General features: G+C 34.8%; 1 protein-coding gene across 1 annotated transcript in view; it reads right to left on the bottom strand.

Annotated features, from left to right (window-relative positions):
- LOC106663710 overlaps nt 1-21059 on the bottom strand; it is a 58014-nt gene that overhangs the window by 15038 nt on the left and 21917 nt on the right. The window lies entirely within an intron of this gene.

The following is a 21059-nucleotide window of genomic DNA, read 5'->3' as shown; positions in this document are numbered from 1 at the left end:
AATAGGCCATCACAGGACCACCTTCATAGCTTTAATCTCTGATAGATTGATTAATACAAGTAACTTTTCTAATGTTTTAAAAATTTTGGGTATTTGAGTCAGTCCTTCCGTGTAAATAAGCTTCCAAATCGCTTAAAAATATGATTTTTGTCCAATCAGATTGAGTACGCTTAAACTTTCTTTTATTACAGAAAATTAAGGATAACTTCTTTGAAAATTAGGAGACAGGTTAGTTTATTCTTTGACGATCTTACTTCGAGAAAGAAATTCAGCCGTTCTTCTGTATACGGAATCTGTCAGGACCTAAAGTGATCCAAAAATGTCTTTGAGTACATTATCTCATCAGTAAACGGAACTGATCGATCATTGAAGCACCTTCTTACATTTCATCTTTCAGACATTTTTTGAACCTATCGAATCGTATTTTCATTGTTGTGTGGTCCTTACTGTCCTTCCAAGAGAGTAGGGTTTTTAATTTTTAAGAAATTACCTAAAAAATTTTTGGGCCATAGATTAAGAAAATAAAAGCTTCCTCCTATTGTGATTAGGTGAACTGGATGAAGTTCATTCTGTGATAATTTATTGAAATTCGTGTCTTCTACATTTATTAATAAATTTCTCGAGTGCAATATCGAGTCGGCAACGGAAATACCGCAAAGATTTGCGTCAAGGGCGTCAGACTCATTTCTGCAAGTTCAGTTTCGAATTTCGATATCTAATCAACCACCTTCATGATTTTCGTTCTTCGGCACTTACCAGCTTCGAAATGCATAACCAGAAATTTCACACTTTTGTTTTTAAAATCCAACAGTATGAATGTTTTGTTTTAGTATTGACGCCAGTCCTTCCATATTAATAGGTGTTCACTTTTGAGGAAATCGCATAAAATGAGATTGAGAACGGATTTCAAAGGTCCAACTCGCTATTTAAGGATCTATTTCTTTTGAGGTTGGGACTTTGGGAGAGGGCGGATGATAAGCCCTTCAGCCTAAGAAGTTCAAGAGTGAAAGTGGGGAGAGCCAAATGAACTTCGTTTTAATAAAGTTCTAATTGTAAACCGTCTTGTTTCTTTTCTTGTTCTTTTATTTAAATGGAAGTTTTAATTTTTTAAAGTTACAACAATTTTGTGAAAACATAAAACAGTTTTAGTCTGAAAAAACTAAGTAAAAAATACCAAGTACTTGTAGTAGGTTTTCGAGTTACATATTAAGAAACCGCAAGAAAAGACAAAGGGAGCGCAAAATGAACACCAATCGAAAGAAGCTAGCGGGTGGGTGAGACAAGAGAATTTCACACGGCCTAGATTACATAGAAATGTTGCACAATTTTTTTCCACCTAACTGTAAATATTAACGTTTCGGGAGGGAGAACTTATGAGAACTGGCCCAATGACGTAAAACTTAACATGTAGACAAAACAGAAACGAAAACTTTGGAAATTAAGCACGCAACTTTGCTTTTATAACCCCAAGCCACTTCACTTGTTCAATCTCATTTGCCAACCATCTCTGATATAAAAATAAAGTTTTCATTATACAATTTATATTTTTAAAAACTGTCAACTTTTAGTACACATAATTATTATAATCTTTAATAAGGGGTTCAATAAGCCAAGCAGCAAGAACAAAATTAAAATGAAAAACATGTGAAAAGAACTTACTCAGTGGTGAGCCTCCTTTACAAAAAAATAAATAATAAATAATTATTGGGAGACCGTGAGATGCGGTCTGGTGTGGCGAAGGTTTTAGAAAAACATTTTCTTTATCATACCAACGTTTCGATATTTATTGAGATCATCTTCAGGGCACTTTAAACACGACACACAAGAATGACACATCTACACGGAAAACCAACACTTTGAGCCCTAAAGATGATCTCAATAAAGTTCGAAACGTCGCACGCTAAAAAAATGTTTTTTTAAAACCTAAGTCACACCAGACCGCACCTCACGATCTCCAAATAGTCATTGGCTAACGGTCACTAAACACCACAAATAATGAATAATAATAATTTTCTTCGTAAATATGTAGGGCATCAGGTGGTCATCGGCATTTCAGTCGACGGGAGGATTATCTGGGATGGTTGTGGAACTGAGCTGACAAACTAAGGCATTCGGATGTCTGGAATGGGACCGATAGAATTTTTTGTAATAAGTTTTCGCAACTTCCCTAATAAAGGGAATATTAAAATATCGGTGTAGGGTGAGGTTCGAATCATAACAAGGAAGGTTAAGAATTTTTCGAAGGGCTTTTCATCGGCAGTTGGAATGCTTAGTTTCGAGAGATAGTTCGATACCATATCCACATAGGTTTGAGAACCATGGGGTATATTAATTTTTAGTTATATAGAAGTTTGTATAGTCTGTCGAGTAGTGGTGGTAACAGTTTGTAACGTCTGTGTAGTTCGTTTTGTTTCAGTCTTGTGTGCGATTCCAAGTAAATCGTTTGTCCAGGTGGAGTCCCAAGTAGGTGTTCCACAGGGGGTAGTGCAATCCCGTTAAAGAAAAGAGGTGAATTCTGGTTGTGAAGTTAATGTTTTGGCTTTTCGTTCATATCGTTTTTTCATCGCTTTTCGTTAATATTTTAATTCTCCACTTTTTGGATCCAACGTCGAGGCTTTGCAAATGGTTTTGAAAGTTTCTGTATGTCGTGATTGGCTCTTTATGCGAGAAAAGGACTGATGTATTGTGTGATGTAGTGTAGGGACCTAAATTCAAACTGTTGACTCGAAATAGTTCTTGGGATTCAATGATAGGGTATAAGCAAGCGTTTTAAAGGAGTTTCTCAAGAATTTTATTCATTAGAGGAAGGAGACTAATGCGGTAGGATGAAGGAAGATTTATAGATTTTTTTGGTTGTTGGTCTTAACTATCGCTCATTATAATTTAAAAGACATATTATTTCAACATTCATATTGTGCATGCTTAAAAAATATTTTTTGCGAATTCATATCAGACAAAGAAAATATCATATTTATGACAATTAAAGCACTCACACAGATTACGTTGTTTTCATTTTGATTGACACATAAAGTGTAAAAGAGATTTTATCCATCTTATAGTAATTATAACAATAATGTAATAATACTAACAAAAACGTTAACAAAAGTTGACCTACACCTCAAAAATGTAACAAAATTTGTCTATTTTTCTTTTTTCCAGATCTTTGTCTACTACAGTATGAATGTTGTATTTTAGTATTGACATCAGTCCCTTAAATGGTGTTAAAGTTAATCGCATAAAAATTGTATTTTGGCTCTTATCAGATTGAGAACGCTAGCAATTTGAGAACTCGCTAGCAAAGGTCCAACTCGCTATTTAAGGATATATTTCTTTGGAGGATGGGATTTTGGGAGAGGTCGGATGATAAGTCCGTTCAACGTTTTAATTAGAAATCGTCTTGTTTATTTTCTTAAACTTTTCTTGTTCTTTTATTTAAAGTTTTAACAATTTTGTGAAAAAATAATAAATCCGTTTTAGCCTGAAAAAATTAAGTAAAAAGTACCAAGTACTACTAGTACCCGTGGTTTTCGAGTTACATATTAAGAAACCGTAAGAAATAAGCTTGATTTACCCATAATGTTAAGACGGGGTTTTATCCATCTTACAGTAATCACAACAATAATGTAATAATATTAACAAAAAAGTTAACAAAAGTTGACCTACACCTAACAAACGTAACAAATTTTTGTATATTTTCCTTTTTTTCCAGATCTTTGTCAGCAGAAGTTGTTTCTTATCCGATATAAATCCTGTTTTTTAATGCGGCACGGCACGCCATGAGCCGAGCTAAAAAGTTTACTCGTTGTCCTTTCTTGAAAATTGTAGTGCCTTCCTGTTTGACAAGGTGGATTCCATGAGAGCGTTTCTACTCCGACATAATTGCAAATGTTTTAAATTATTTTTCTTTTTTCACCTTAACGTTGTGTAAATAATTGTTTAAAAAATTAGACAATTTCATGTCTCATTATAATGTCTTCAATATAATTTTATCAGATCTCGAATTTTTATTATATCTTATAATTGGTTTTAAACGAATGTAATTATTTGTTTAAGATATAATTTATGCGCCTTCTCTCTACCTAATTATTAAAGCAAATCGAAGATAATTTATTCAACAGGATGACCATACTTACCAGTATTAACCTTATTACGTCTAAAAAAATCAATCAATTTTATGTATCATAAATTTATCCGGCCTATAGAAAAAAATGTATCGACAGAAAGTATGAACAACCCAAATTTTCCATGAAAGAAAAAAGCAGATCCAAATGAGGATAACAATTCAAGACAAAGCGTTTCTTTTCGAAAAGCTTTCGGAAAGTATTATTCCACCGTAAGGACCTGATGATAGAATACTATATTCAGAAAGCTGGGCAAGAAGAAATAGACTTTATCTTGAATTAATGATCTCATATGGTTTTCCTTTTTTCTATCATTTCTTGATTTATATATTTACCAACTGATGCCATTTTTAAATTATTATTACAAATAAAGAAAGTATAATTGTTTTAAATAGATTAGATACGAAGTAGTCAAACTATGCAATAAAAAATTTAAATAGGTTTTTAATTAAACAGAAAACAATCGACAGTCGACTTTAACGGCTATTGCATGTTTAATCTTTGATTTATACTAGCAAATAAAACTCGAAAACTAATAAAAAGTAAATAAATTTGTACGGTCTCTTGTTTATTAAAGAGTTCACTAACCAATGATAAATTATTTATCGGCAAATTGATTAGTCAGACGGGATCGACGAGCGAATAAACAATTTCGATTTAATACTGTGTTTCAGTTGACGTCAGACAGGGTAAAAACGTTCATTTCTACAAAAGCTTTTATTATTTATTTATTCATTTTTTCTTAGCCTGTAAATAGAGATATTTAAAAAGAGTTTGTTGTTTTCTTCCAACAAGGCACTAGCACATTACTAGATTATATTAAAGGAATTATATCTTGAGGGCGTTTAAGACGACCTGAAGGGTATTCGTGATGGAAATGTAAAGACAGTCTGGAGCAGTAGGTTTAAGATCGATTGAAAGGTTTGAAACTTCGAGAAGAGGGAACGGATCAAGTCGTTAACGAAAGTAAATTAAGGTAGTTGCGGATGATTAGGTTAGAATCGTAGGAGTTTGGTCAATTAGTCTGTGAACTTTTCTACGGAAGGATTGGAACACCACAAGTCAGCTTTCGGATGTGCAGATTGGTCGAAGTAAAATTATGTCATAATATATTTAAGCCCTGGTGGTATCCAAGTCTTCTGTTAAGTATTGTTTATTGTATGAGGATTTCCAGTCAGACTGATGTCTATGTATCATTGTTTATACCTAAGCTGAGTTAATGCCAGTGCCTTTTTTTAAGGCAATGGAAGGCTTTATTTTATGTATTTTCAATGTAAATATTCACTTATGCAGTTTTATTTGTTCCTTTTTGCTTTTCCGCTTTGGGTACCAGAGAAGGCTTTGAACCAGGAGAAACAGTTGCTATATCGTCCACGACGATTGTAATGATGATATTGAGATATATAATTAAATCTGGAGTATAAATGGTATACATGGGACCTATGGGACCTAGCATGATCCCTTGATGGACACCAGCTTTGATTGATCCGATATCAGAGTATTTATGTGCTCTGCTGTACGTACTGTGAGGTGATTCTAGGATTAGGTTATAATGAGTGTGTAAAAAGGGCTTTGATTTACATTCCTGAGTTGCAAAAATACCGAAGCTGCCTTCTTCGTTTTCGGCAAGTCGGTGTACCAAAACCTCTCCTTGGTCTTGTGTCAGAGACGGAAAGATAATGGATGTGAAGAAAGTAATATTATGTGATTCTAGGATGGCAATTATACGCTTAAAACTATTCCCTCAAGGATTTCAGACATCGCAGGAAGAAGTCCGTCTGTTGCGGTTTGTGTGGTTTATGAACGAGAGGGACGACAGAATACTTGCATAGAAGTGGAAAGCGGGTGGAACGTAGGATTGCAATATATATTGCGGTTTTTAAAAAGGTGGCCTTCTGATGGAGATTTCGAAGTACTGGATGTAAGGTCATGTCCGGAGGATTTTCTACTTGAAGAGTTGCAGTATTTATTTATAATATATATTTTTTTAGAGGTCATGTAAGTTAAATTTGTTTAGAAGAGAAGTGATCTTTCAAGTTAAATATATGAATATCAGAAAACTGTCTATATATTCATATCCATAGTGCTACTTTTATGCATAGTGATTCATTGATTTTTCTCTTTTGCACGGTCAGTTTTTCTGCAATCTCTTGATTATGCACCTTCCATTGTAAAAAAGTGTTAAGCGATCCAGGCCCAATAAAAATTAACGAGAGTAATACATGCACATAACCTGGGCCCTCTGCAGTTCGACGATTAAAGAATGACAAGGAAAATTCTAGACTTAAAAGACAAGAATTTAACAAACGATCTAACAATTACTTCTTTTTGTCCAAAAAACTGACCTAATCAAATTACACATAATTCCATAAGCACACTTGTACGACAAATGATCTGCTTAGAAAGTCTCTCCGTGAGATGACAGTCCCCAAGAAGGGACTTACCTTGATAATCTACACGTGACAATTTAGGTCGTCATCGGACGGTTTACAGTTTCCAGATTCCATGGCTTTTTATTTCCAATTGTTTTATAAAGCTTTATATACAAACTGCAGCGTGCAGAATCGATTAATTTGCCGAGTTTAATTTTGATTTAGAAGGAAACAAGGGTGCGGACGGTCAATGAGCACCACGCTTTCTTCACCCGCGCTACCGCTTTCTCGGTAAGCACACGAGATGTATCACTTTTATTTTTATTTTTTTGAAATCGCCGTTATTCATCCGATTCGGTGAGTCACGTCAGTTGGAAGCTGAGAGCCCACTCATTAAATACAATTGCCAGTTCGATCGACCGTGAGAAGGATGTAATTATAACGGACACTGTGTTCGATCGGTGAAAAAACAAATAAAACATACAAGCTCGAATCATCATTTATCCAAAGTTTACATTATTATAAATTGTGAAGGATTGATTAAAAAATATTCAGTTCAATTGTGTTCAGAGTTAGATTTAAAAAATCTGTCGTTAGCGCGATCTAAATTTCGATCATAAACGAACATCGAAACGAATTTTAACTTATAAACAAGAAAACTATTTAAAAAAAAAAATGTAAAAAATTAGATAAATCACATCAAATAGAAATGTTATTTATACATTTTATTTCCATTTAAAAAGTTTAACAGAAAAACATCTTTACTGGCGTGAATTAGGTCAAGTGCTTATTATTAAACAACAAATAATTTTTGGAAGATACCATCAGTATGAAATCCATGTTGTATGATTTGCATTAAACTCGATATTTGAAGTTGGATGAGCAAAGTTGAGCTGGGAGAGCAAGTAATCCTCGTTAGTTCCAGCCTTTGATTAAATATTTGTATACCATGTCCCAATTTTCTCTTGGGAGGAATTCCCTTAGCGAGATCCCAAGATAAATATTCATTATTTGTTTCAATACAAGGACATAAACGAATAAAATGGGCATGATCCTCTTTGAAATTACGATCTCTAATCTCTGAATAATTGAACAAAGCATGTAAATGAAGTATGTACTCAAGATGAACCGACAAAAACGTCAGACATGAAGTTTTGATTAATATAACCGTTGTACACCATCAGTTACAATGCGATGAATACTCCTCCAAGTATGAAATAAGAGGTATTTGTACTGAAATGACATCGATCCATTTATTCTATGACAGACAAACTCACTTCTAGATAAAATAGCATCCTGTTTTGATCACCTTTTTTATTTTTCCTCAATCTTTTTTTTTTACTTTTTTATTTTTTTACAACTGCATTCTTCGACGCAACAATAAACATAATATTTACATATAATCACATTAACGGTAGCATGAAAGCCTAATCAGCTACCATCTAGTGATAGTAGCGGTTCGTACATCAATACGATGAGCAAGATGTACTCCGTCCTAGGAGACCGATGTCGCCGGGCGACCGACGCTTGTCTTCTGTCTGGATTATTAGGTAATGAGATAGGTGACAGGTTTTTGACAAAAGGGTTCGGATGAAGGGGTAGTTTGGAACGGACCGTTTTGTAGGGGGATTGGGCTAGCTCGTTAATAAGAGGGACATTTAGGTCGGTAGGGATGGTGTGATTGGATACATAGAAACGGTCGTTGACTATTTGATCTGATGATTTTGGATTGAAGGGATTGAATTCGATTGAGGTTGAACCGGTTAGCAGTCTCGTAAAGTTCAAGTCCCTATGTCCAAATGGGGGCCAGGAGGGCAATGTAAAGTTTTCTTTTGTTTATTAGTCTATCGAGTAGTCGTTTAAGCATGAAAAATCGTATGTTACAGTCTGTGCGCTTAAGTCGTGTAAGCGACTTAAGGAGGTTTCACGTCAGTTCTGGTGGGAGCGTTTTCTTGTTTACGGTAAATATTATATTTGTTGATTTGGTTTCTTGATCTTGATTCTCCACTGACGGAGCCAGCATTGTAGGATGTTTAGGTGATTTTGAACGGGAAGCTGTGACAGGATCTTTATCAGGAGAAAGGATTGCGGTATCATCAGCAAAGGTGAAGGTGTTAGGTTGCGTAGGTAGGTCGGAGGTATAAATTGAATAAAGGAAAGGAGTGAGCACGCTGCCCTGTGGGACACCTGCTAGAATAGGATGGATAGGAGACAATGAATTTCTGTAGGATACTTGGAAGTAACGATCGTTAAAATAGGAATTTAGGATAAGGTAATAGGTTGCTGGTAGGATGTTCTTGAACTTCCACAGCAATCCAGAGTGCCATACTCGGTCAAAGGCCTGGTGTATATCCAAGAACACACCCCAGCATGTGGAAATAACGTCGATTATGCGATGTGCTTGTTTGAGTTGAACTCCGAAAGCCGAATTGGTGATGGGGAATTGCGGTTGTAGGAATTTCCTTGGACAAGCAGATCAATAGGAGCTTTTCCAGTATTTTGTCAATAATGGGCAAAAGACTGATGGGTCGGTAGGAGCTAGGAAGGTGATTTGGTTTCTTAGGTTTTGGGAGCTTCCTGATGCAAGAAAATTTCCGACAGGAGGGGAAATGGGTTAGGACGGCGTTGAATAGGTTGTAAAGACAATGGCTTTTTAAGGTAGCTGGGAGAGGATGATGGGAGTGATTAGGTCGTAACCTGGGCAATTCCTCAATCTAACTTGTTTCTTTTTAAGCATTACCAATTTAAGCAAATAGCACGTGGCAAGTAAACCAAAGCCTATCATCAAAAGGTTTTACGATTTGGAACACTTTACCATCTCCTGTGCTTTATTGGGAAATGGAAAGTAGAAAGTGACACAGGCAGAATAGTGTCAGTTCTATGGAACGAGATCGGCGTGTAGTTAGGCAGCTTTCTTTACTTAATCATCGTGACTGAAACGCCGTTGACCGGGCGGAAATTATACTCATCATCGAATCTTTCATTTTACATGTTTTCAAATACCGAGGTCAAAAAAATATCTTATAGGTTTTTACTACGGAAAACTAAAATAAAGCATTCACCAAAGCTCACAGTGAAAGCTGAGTTTTCAAGACGTTCCGAAAGGGTCAGCCAAACAGGTTTTCAGGTATCAATCAAAAAATTATAAACGCATCAATTATTGTCATTAATTCAGTCTTTAATTATATTTTAATTTCTTATTCCAGACGTTGAAATATTAATCAACGGTATGTCATTACTTTATCATCACTTAATGATCTTTTTTAGAGACGTTTTGAGAAAATAAGCCTCACCGATTACATCACGTTATTTAGAGCAACATGGGAAATAACACCAAATTATGATAATAAAACAGAAAACATTTCTTAAAGATCAGTGAATCACAAGGTCGATGAATGATTGTCAGTCTACATCCGTGATATTGTCAGCTTTTGAAACCTTGTATCCCTTTCTCCTTATTACCATCGAAATCTCTAATTATTCCGTTGTACAATGATACCCATGAATTTGATTATAAGGCCCTGGAATCTCATTGAGTTTTTATCACCGTGAACGGTTTTTTGGCCTCACCCAGAGACGAGACGGTGACATTCTACCGATGCTATGCAGTTAGGATTACGGTAAGACAATGGGCAAAGTTTTCAGTCAAATCGACTTCGTGTGAAAACTGTCGAACGTCAAAAAAAATCAAACGTTTTGAAATAGGACATGTTCAGTTGCAAAACGATGGCATTGATAGCCCGTCGCTTTCTTCACGGCGACAATCTTCTCTTAACCGCCGTTCGCAATTAGTCGTAAACCTTAAACACCCGAAGAAAAATGAGTTTTTTTTCATTTCTACGTGTTGACCGCAAAATTCCAGGTGTTGCCTTCGAGTCGGATTCGCTAGGAATTACTTTCTGCGGCTTTCGGACGAATGCTTAGCCACTTGTTACAAAATTTGAACGGGGCTGTTTCTCCTTCTCTCGTCCCCTTTTACCCACTGTTTCAAATTTCAAAATTTCAAAAATATTTGAAATACAGGTTTTAAACGTGAATTTTATATTTGCTCCACTCCAGACCGACCGGCTGTGACATTTATGCAAAGGACCTGCGAGCTAAAGGTGAACTCTTTCATAAATCAATTTTATCAATCGCCGGCCGAGAAAATATTCCTAAGTTTTAATATCCGAAGTATTCCTAAGACGTAATCTTTCGTTTTACATTACTAAGTCTGTGATAATTACGTCCCGAAGATGTGGGAACGATCGAAAACGTATTGTATGCGTGTTTGCCTAATCGTGTGCGAAAGTGTGCGAAATTTGCATTTCGATCGCAATAGGTAAAATTATGCGATTGCTCCAGTCGCATCGTCCTTGTTTTAAGTGCATTACATATTCTAATTTACTCTCCACTTATTGCACACGTATGCGACCAAAATCTTAAAAACAAAATGCAGCTATGTTAATTCGCCAAAAGATTTTAAAAAATGTTTAAAAATGGGAACGCGTGATGCACAGAACTATGATCTTACTGACGCAGTTTTCCAAAGTGCTAGAAAGTGTCTGACCACACATGACCACCTTGTTCACGTAATACCTCAGGGGTATTATGATATTCAGATTACCCTTGTGTACAAAAAATGCCTTGTATCATATACATAAATATTGGAAGGACTTGAAGAAAGTGGTGCCTGCAATAGACAGATTCTTGTGAACAGTATGACACGTGGACTTCTGCCTCCTGCCAGACCCACGATTACAAAACCTTTCCTGTGCATGGTTCCTAAAACAAATTATCGCAATTGTATATTATATATACTTCGAACTATGCTCATCATCTACTCTAAATGTTGACCCATTAAGCTGGCGACGTAGTTCTTTTCCTAATCAAGAATTAGCTACCATAAATTTGCAATAGTTAAATAGAGACTGGAATTTGGTATAACAGGTGGAGGATAAAGGTGAACCATAAAATCTCCACGCCCTTTTTCATATATAAATGAAAAAATCCTCTAGCATTACTGCTACTAGGAAAAAGCAAGATTATCTACAATAAATAGAGTATTATGTATTAAATAATTATATAAAACGATGGACTTTGTTTATACCAAATTAATCTAGGGCATAAAAAACTACCAGCAAAATAGTTGAAACGCGCCTGAATTGATTTTATTTTCTATCAAACTCGAAGTTGAAATCTGAACGTAAGAATATATTTTATAGATTTTATGTTACAAATTAACCACGCTCTCCTATCATTTTTATCGCTAATTTTGTAACATGATCGCTGCCCCAAATTAATTGCTCAAAACTAAAAAACGAAATAGATGTAAAGCTTGAAACTCTTAAACTCGAGATTAATCAAAAAGAAAAAGAATTATCGACAATGGTTTGGCACTTACAAACTCAACTGAACCAAATAGAAAATAATCTTAATGTAAGGTATTGATTGATATAAAAAAGCCAGTGTCACGAGCGGGATTCGAACCCACGACCTTCGGCTAAATACACCGCTGCTCTACCACTTGAGCTATCGTGACTTCGATCCAGAGAGTCCCTACTCACAGTAAGTAACACTGTAAGTAGGAACTATCTTTTTAACGATTGAACACCAACACCGCACTCACTCCACCATTCATCATTTCTATTAATTCGGTATTTTTATTTCAACCAATACCTTACATAAAGATTAATTAATTCAAAGAAGTTATTTGGTCAATCGAACTACGAAATAAAATGGATAGCAAATAATAAAGAAATCTTACACAAAGAAGAATTCAAAATCAAAAAGGGAACAAATACAAATTTTAAAAAATGTCTCACAGCCTTAATTAATCAAACTTTGCAAACAGGTCAGACCGCTTCGCAATTCAGCTCAAGAAGAACGTAAATTTTTTCTCTTCGTATCGAGTTTTCTGCCGAGCCGGGGCGAGGAGATGCGAAGTAGTCCAAAATTAATAACTGTTATAAGGTCAAAGGACCATTTGGTTGTGAAATCAAGCACTCACTAAACACATAGCAACGTAATAGAGGTAGAACGAGTGCAAAACCTAATACTTCCGGTTTGAACAAGGTAATTAAAATAATACCACTTAACTTTGAAACGCCTGAAGTAACCGAAGTCTCTCGACGGCATACGTCCATACCACAATGGCTGACCATCCTAATTTTCTTCTGCGATAAATTGTAATGTACCCACCACCACAACAACTAAATGAAGATTGAACAAAAACGTCCAAAATATTGTTAATATACTGTATTTAGTATAAAAGTTTAAAAAGGTTTTTTTTAAATAAAGTAATTTATTGAGATATCCATGTAAATTACAACTTAGGTTTCACGATTTGTATAATTTTATGGTAAGGATGTCTTAAGTCATGTCACATGTGATCTTCAATATAAATTGTTTAAAGCAAAGTCACAATGAAAGATTTACAATAAAGTTAATTTATAAAATGAAATAAAAATATACAAGTACACGCATGCTTCCAAAATAGAACGCTGATTACTGCAGATGACTGCGGTAAGTATGCCAGCAATTCGATCAATACTGATCACCATTGTCCTGACCTAAGTGAATTACACAAAAGACGCGGCTAATTGAAGATTAACAGTGTGAACAAGTGGACCAGGCATGATCGAATTGCCTCAATTACGTCTAAGCGGGCAATTAAAGTTTACTCGAATTAAACAAAATTATCCATCCAGGCCTCAACCGTTTGCGAACTGTAACACCGCTAGAACACTAGGAAAAAATGTGTTATAATTTATTCGAGCGACTCACGTTTAGAACCATTACCGATAAACAAAGAACAGGTGAAAGTCGAAGAAAACGGACTTGATGAACTTCATAGATACAAGCCTCCGTTTTGGAAGTCTACAGCTGATCTTTTCTCTCGCCCTCCTCAAATTACCTTGAGTGAATATCCAGTTGCCCAAGGCGATTGCGTACACATTCCAGGGTGTGAACTGAAATCACGCTCAAGGCATTTCTATTCAAACCGTTTAAAAACTTAGCTCGCCTCTTCCTGATTCAAGTTCTGCAGTTTCTAGCCAATTTTAATAACAATTTCCTGAATCTTTTATAAAATATTTTAGCAAGTACCGCTATGAGAATCACCGGTAAAGAAGAACGTAGTCAAGGAAAACTTCTCTAAATATGAACAATTTACTTTTTACAAAACTCTTAGCAAGATGTGATAACATACATGAAATTGTGGGCAGCTTTCAGAAAGTGAGTTTAAAGTATTTTAGTATCTTTTCTGTTTCTGTTTCTTCATTTTCAATACTAGAGCACAGTGAAAGTGGATTTGCCCTTTAGCAACAACAACCTATTTTCGGTGTGTGTGTCCTTAACAGTTCACCTGATAATTAATCCTCTCCGTTTTTGGACCAACGTCAGAAAAATCCCTCAAGAAAATTGTCCATTTGTAGAGACAGAAAAGAAAAAAAAGAATTTTGGCTAGTTCACGATTATGAAATTTAAAACTGGTCTAGCGAAAAATCAATCAACAGGAATTACTCAAATTTCGGGTTATCATCAGTACCAACTTTGTATTAACACTGACGTTTTTACTGTATTATATTTTTGTGTACGTACAGTTTTTGTAAATTGGCATAATTTCACAAAGTCGAATTTTTTTTACATAATTAAATTTAGGCTATTGCGAAAGAAATTTTAAGAAAATTGTACATATACGAAAAATAAATTTAAATGTACCCTACTTTACTTTGTTTAAAATTAAACTCCTCTAATGATAGGATTTTGGGTTTATATAAGCTCAAATCTCTATGTACTGCAGCATTATGTATGCTCTAGTGGCTACCCACATCTTAATCATTAAACTCCCAATCGTAATCCGTACCTAAAACCAAACCCATTCACACTCTCACTAACTCTAAAATATATTCAATACTGTTTAAATTCACTCAGGTAAGGTGGTGGAACACTTGATATTCACCCTTCAAGCATATTATATAACAAATATGATTGAAGATCGTTGGGGTTCGTTATTCCGCCATCGACCCTCTCAATGCGTAGTCACATCAATAAATACGTTCACTCTCAAAACACCCTAGTGACACAACTATCATTACTATAAACAATAAAACAATCCTATTTCCACCAAAAAATGGGGACAGAGGATCGATACTCGATCAAGCAAGATCCTTATATCGGGTGGCCTTCCTACACGTTCTTTATATAGAGCCAAGGAATTGTCCCCTTCGGTGAGTTGGGGACACATCGAGCAACATTTCTCTACATGCCGGACACATACGCGTGCTTTGTCCCAAAAGTAAATGACCGTGTGAAAATCTCACATGACTCTCTATTGGTAGTACATATTTAACATACAGCTAATAACTAGATTTACAATGTATTGTCTATTTAAATGTGGTTTATTTTTTTAACTCTTTGAAAACACCTCCTTCTAAATTGTTTTATGATTTTTAGTTGGGAGTTTCGTCTGATCTCTAATATGTTTTTATTTCCTTTACCTTTAGGAATTTTCGTCCAATTTTCCCATTTTATTACACAAAAGAAAGATTTTAACAAGTTTTCTTAACTTCGCCTCCTCTTTTTGATCTTCTATGACCCGTCAGGTTTTTCCTTTGTGAAACAGTACTTAATGCATTAGCTTACGTGTGTATTATTATGTATTATTTTTATGTGTACTTATGTATTATTATTATTATTTGGAGATGGTGAGATGCGTTCTGGTGTGACGTAGGTTTTAGAAAAACCTTTTCTTTATCGTGCCAACGTTTCGATCTTTATTGAGATCATCTTCAGGGCCTGAGAGTTATAAACTTTTTTAGATTACACAAATACATGTAAGATGTGAAAAAATTAATTTGTACAATGATAGAGATTTTAGATCAATCACTAAAAAGTCTAAAATTTCTCCTGGGCACTGAAGTTGATCTCAATAAAGATCGAAACGTTGGCACTATAAACAAAAGGTTTTTCTAAACCTACGGCATTTTAGGTTACTCCACTGCGCCAAAAAGTTTCATTTTATTTTAATTATAACATTTTATTATTTTGTTCTCTTTCTCCACAAAAATCTCAATCAGTCAGATCTTAAAATCCTAAAATAAAATAAGTGTTGTGTTGATATTTACATAAATGCAGTTCATGTTAAGCAATAACTTATAAATATTAATATTTTCTATTATACTATATTTTTTGGAAATTATTTAATATTAGGATTTTTAATGAATTCCTTGACCAGTTCGGCCTTTTGTAGCGTACAAAATTTTTAAGGAACAGGAACCACGTCACAGAAATATCTTCAGACGATACTTTTTAGAAGGATAGTTCCTACTCACAGTAAGTTTTTTTCAACGATCCGGATTTCGAGCCTTTTAGCTCATCATCAGGTTGAAGGACTTCTACAACCACGTCTCTCGACATGAATTGCCAAAGTGAACCGCCGATACCTCCGCCAACGCGACGTTCCAATTATCAGCTGATTTTTTTAATGACGCTCAATTTTGAACGTGCGAAACGCGGAAATTATAACACAAATAAATATTAGAATAATAAATACTTAATATTACTATAAATTACTATAAAAATAATAACAATTAAAATAATTAGATTAATTATTTGGATGTTTGATATTATTTATGTACATATTTAAAATGGGAGGTAGATCAAAATCTGTTATATTATTAATGCATTTATCACCATGTTCAATTTTACATTTTTTAATTTCAAATTTCTCAAACCAATCTAGTTCTTTCCCTTTGTTGAAACTATGTAACACTCTTGTATTTAAATTTGAATTGCAATTATGTTTTGTTTCTTTTAAATGGTCCTTAAATTCCGAAAAATTTGCTCGATTTAGGCAAGTGTTCTTTTACTCTTGTTTTTATTTCTCTACCGCTTTGTCCTATATATTTAATATCACAATCATTACAATTGAGTTGGTAAACCCCACTTTTTGCCAAGTTGTCTACTTGGTCTTTAGGTTTTGAGAGGATGTTTTGGTTGTAAAAGATTGTAGAAGTCCTTCAACCTGATGATGAGCTAAAAGGCTCGAAATCCGGATCGTTGCAAAACAACTTACTGTGAGTAGGAACTATCCTTTTAAAAAGTATTGAACACCAACACCACACTCACTCCATCATTTATCATTTCTATCTTCAGACGTGGTGTCCTCTTTAATTGCTTGGATTGCTTCTCCATCTTTAATTTTCCACTTAGAAAAGAATGACCTCATTTGAGATTCGATATTTCATTTAAAGGCCTTCAGCAAAAAAGTGGTATTTTAATATTTAATTTAGGCAATATCATTATAAAAGAGGCATAAAATAGGTCCAAGTAAAGACCCTTGAGGAAAACCTAATTTACCTTTGATACTATGGCTTATTGTATTGTTTTTACTATTAGACATAACTTTTCTGACGGGGAATTCAAACTGGCCTAAATTGCCTAATGATGAGGACATAAGAACGGTGGCAAAAACAACACGATAAACTATAGTTTAGATAGGGACGTCAGTATCGCCACTAATGGGCCACGGGTTTAAGGATAAAACAAGTGGGTCGAACATACAATTTGATGATGCAGTGATGCCAATTAATTGCGACATAACAACCAATACTTTTTTGTGTTTAGAGAAAAATCGAAAAAGCATTGTCATAAACAGGAACGCAACATATTTGTGTATTTCGAAACAGGAATTCATTAATTTCAACATTGTTTTATTGGTCATGTTGAAGAAGGGACAATTAATCATTTCTCTGTTGGGAAATGATCCCTCTTTAACCCACGCGCAGTCACTCTCTCTTTCTCTGTCCTCTCTTTGTCATTCGCTCGGTTGCTCTCTCACTCTAAATACCCTATGCGTCTCTAATTATTTACCCCCTTCTCGTTCGGTCGCTCTCTAAGAGTTTTCACGACACGCATGTACAGTGAAACTCGATGTGAGAAGTGTCTTCTTAAAGGATAGTAAATAGTGCGTCCTCTTAACCCACATGCGAATCTTAAGACAATGACCGCCTCCAGTTGAATACAAATGCGAAAAAAAAGTGAAACAGGTGAGCCGTAGCGGAATGGGGTCAGCTCCTTTTAAGAATTTAGTCGATTTTAAAACGTTTCTAATTTTAAATATAAACGTTCGAAAATTAAGCTTCACCCTTTGTTTATACGAAGCAGTAATGATGCTTGCTTCTAAATCCAGCGTGGAAACGTTCCAATACCTAGTACAATAATAGATTTGTGAAACTATTAAAACTGACAAAACAGGTATACCAATTTCAAGTACCGTAAGTCGAACTTTTTTAAAAGCTTAAACCAAAACTAATCGAATTTCGTAGACGAAATTATAAACGATGTGAATGTAATGTTACAATTAACGTGAATTTTATGTTCGATGATAAAGATTAATCATAAATAATTAACTATGGAAACGGTTATCTTGCAGTCGATTATCCTGAAATGACGCAATAAGAAGAAAAAACGCGCAACATTTCCTTTTATTACCTTCATGCCTTGGTGGGAACCTTATTTCCAATTCATGCTACGGGGAATCTGTTAGGTTTTAATTTGTATTTTCTAAAGTAAGAGTTTTTTTTAAAGCTTTGATCATAGGAATGGTGTACATTGATGGTCTTTTTAATTCTAAAAAAAATTATTTTTGCTGTAAACTGACATCAAAATCGCTATATTAATATTAAAAACCGTCACTTAACAGTCTATCCTTAAGGAATGGTGATTTCTTTTATCAAAGACCTTCGCTGAATTAACTGAGATACCTTTAACAAAGTAAAATTGGTGTATAAAAAGTCTGAAAAGTTTATTGTCTTAAATGTACAAGCATCCTTCAAATCATCCACCAGAACTCTATTAAGGTCGATTGAGCCGGACCGAACAAACCGGAGAAGCACGTGCTACTTAGTAAGCGTGAGGTGTACGCAGCCATTATGTCTGAGATGCCTGTGTCATTTTTCTTAATTTCACGTACAACGTGCATTATCATTAAGATGTGTTTAATTCCCAAGCGCCAGCGGTAAAGTCGGATCATTAGGAATTTGTTACACACTTCGGGTTTTTTGAAGTTTGTTCATTGATCATTAGAACTGGTTATATTTTTTGACATTATAATAAGCGTGTGTGGTGTTTAGTGACCGTTAGTCAATGATTATTCGGAGATCTTGAGATGCGGTCTGGTGTGATATAGGTTTAGAACAACATTTTCTTTATCATGCCAACGTTTCGATCTTTATTTAGATCATCATCAGGGCTCAAAGTGTTTGTTTTCCGTATAGATTTTTCATACTTGTGTGAGAGTCCCCTCTCTCAACACGACCCACAAGAATGACTATGACCAAGAGTGAGTTTATACACTTTTTATTTTTTATATTTTATANGCTAGTGCTTTTTTTAACCCACGAACGAAATTCCATGTATAAATCGCGAATAGTTGTTCTTTTTTCGGATTGACTCAGAGTGATACGGTTTTCCGTTCACTTTTTTATCTTATCAATACATAAAAAAAGACTATTTTAATGAATAAAATTATCTCAAAAACTAAGAAATTGTGGTTTTATTTTTTGGTCCTATTTGAAGCTACCAACAGCCTTTCATTTTCTACAGCGAAAAGAGTTCAGACTAAATTTGTAATTAGAAGAGAATAGAATAAATTGCCAGATTACTCTCCAAGTCTTATTCGTTGAAAAACTAAAATTAAAACCACCATTTGCATGTATGTTTTTTTACATTCAAAATACGGGATGCGACAGACATTTGAAAATCATGGGAGTGACACAGAGCCGGCAAACTATGTAGGCTCTGCCGAAAAGAGGAGACAATCGCAGTACATATTATTTTACTGTGCAGTCCAATTAGGAAGGGGAAAATAAAAGCAAAATGTTGTATAATTGCTTGGGAGACTAATAACAAGCTTCAAGCACATAACCCATATTTGGAAGGGAATAGTCCTTCGTTATGGACGAAGTGAAACAGCTTCAAGACAAATCTGAATATGATGTGACAGGACAAACGTCTGAAAATAGGAACAATACAGAAGATATTTTGGGGAAAACAATGGATTGATGCGGAATGCATTGTAGAACACACTGGAGTCTCAGGAGAAAAACTATTTTGAGGTAAAACGGTTATACAAAAATAACATTTTAAACAATTAATGTATAATCGGATTTCACGGAAAACTGATTTGAATGCCAAATTAGCTGTCCGTCTAGTTATTGTGAACTGGGTATCTAGGTCGTTTCCTATCATGTTTGCTGGCCTTTCCTGCTCTTTTGGTCAGATGTGTTTTTTTTTTTCTTTTTTTTTACATTATCAGTGGTGGGTTAGCACAGACTAAAATGGTCTGAAACCAACAAGTTCATTACTCGGCAGACGTCTAAAAGAAATCTCACTTTGATTCGTTTAATATCAAGGAAGATTAGGTAAATCATTAAATTTCGTCACGGCAGAAATTACGCTTGTGACTGAGTTTGCTCGAAGGAGGCGAAATGTTCAAACGCGTCTGACAGGCTAAAATAGCGAGACTAGACATACCAAAATGATCCGAAACGGTCAATATACTGTCCAGAACCTTGCAGACCTAAACAAGGTATCGTTTACTTTTGAAGAGTGCTCATTTTATGACTTTTTGCACTTATGAAAATGACCATTTCTAGCAGATTTCCTTATCTTGATCCTTGGTTACCATACGTAATCACAAGAAAATTCTCGGCAGAAGGAGATAACTGGAGGAAGGTCAATTTCTTTCATAGATTACCTGCAAATTCTTAACATACCAATTCAATTACTAATGTACTCATTTGATGTGATGATTTCTTTTTTACATCAATTAAAGAAGAGTAACAATTATGACATTTATTTATAGAAGACAAAATGACTGATCATTTGTTTGAGAGATTATTGATCTCACACTAAATTACTATCCAATTAATTAATCTTTTAATTAAGGTTTTGGTTGATATAAAAAAGTCAGTGTCACGAGCGGGATTCGAACCAACGACCTTCGGCTAAATACGCCGCTGCTCTACCACTTGAGATATCGTGACTTCGATCCACTCGGACACCAACTTCCCATCTCAGCCCCACCTTTTGAATTTTCTCTCCTTTCTGCAACAAGTCACGATAGCTCAAGTGGTAGTGCAGCGGCGTATTTAGTCGAAGGTCGTGGGTTCGAATCCCGCTCGTGACACTGACTTTTTTATATCAACCAATACCTTACAAAAAGATTAATTAATTAAAAGTTGTTATTGGTTTAAATTACTATGTTAAAAAAATTCAATTGGTTATGTAAACAGAGTATGACTTATGTAAATTATAGTTTTATTTATGTGGTTTATGTAAATTATTTAGTGTTTTATGTAAATTATCAATTTATTTCTAACAACTTCGCTGCTATTGGTCATGGACCACGCGAATGTCTAAGTATAACGTTTCTTATTCTTATTGTATATTGGATGAAAAACCGATAAAGACAGTTATCTATCTTACCTATCTGTCAATAGAAGACGGTCCAACCTACAAGAAAAAAACAACCTAACAATAAAATTACAATTAATTAAGGTTTTTAGTTGAGATAAAAAAG

This window comes from Cimex lectularius, unplaced genomic scaffold (assembly GCF_000648675.2).
Source record: "Cimex lectularius strain Harlan isolate CLEC.00 unplaced genomic scaffold, Clec_2.1 scaffold204, whole genome shotgun sequence".
Lineage (NCBI taxonomy): Eukaryota > Metazoa > Arthropoda > Insecta > Hemiptera > Cimicidae > Cimex > Cimex lectularius.
Note: the sequence above shows the minus strand (reverse complement) of the source record. Positions and strands in the feature narration are given on the sequence as shown.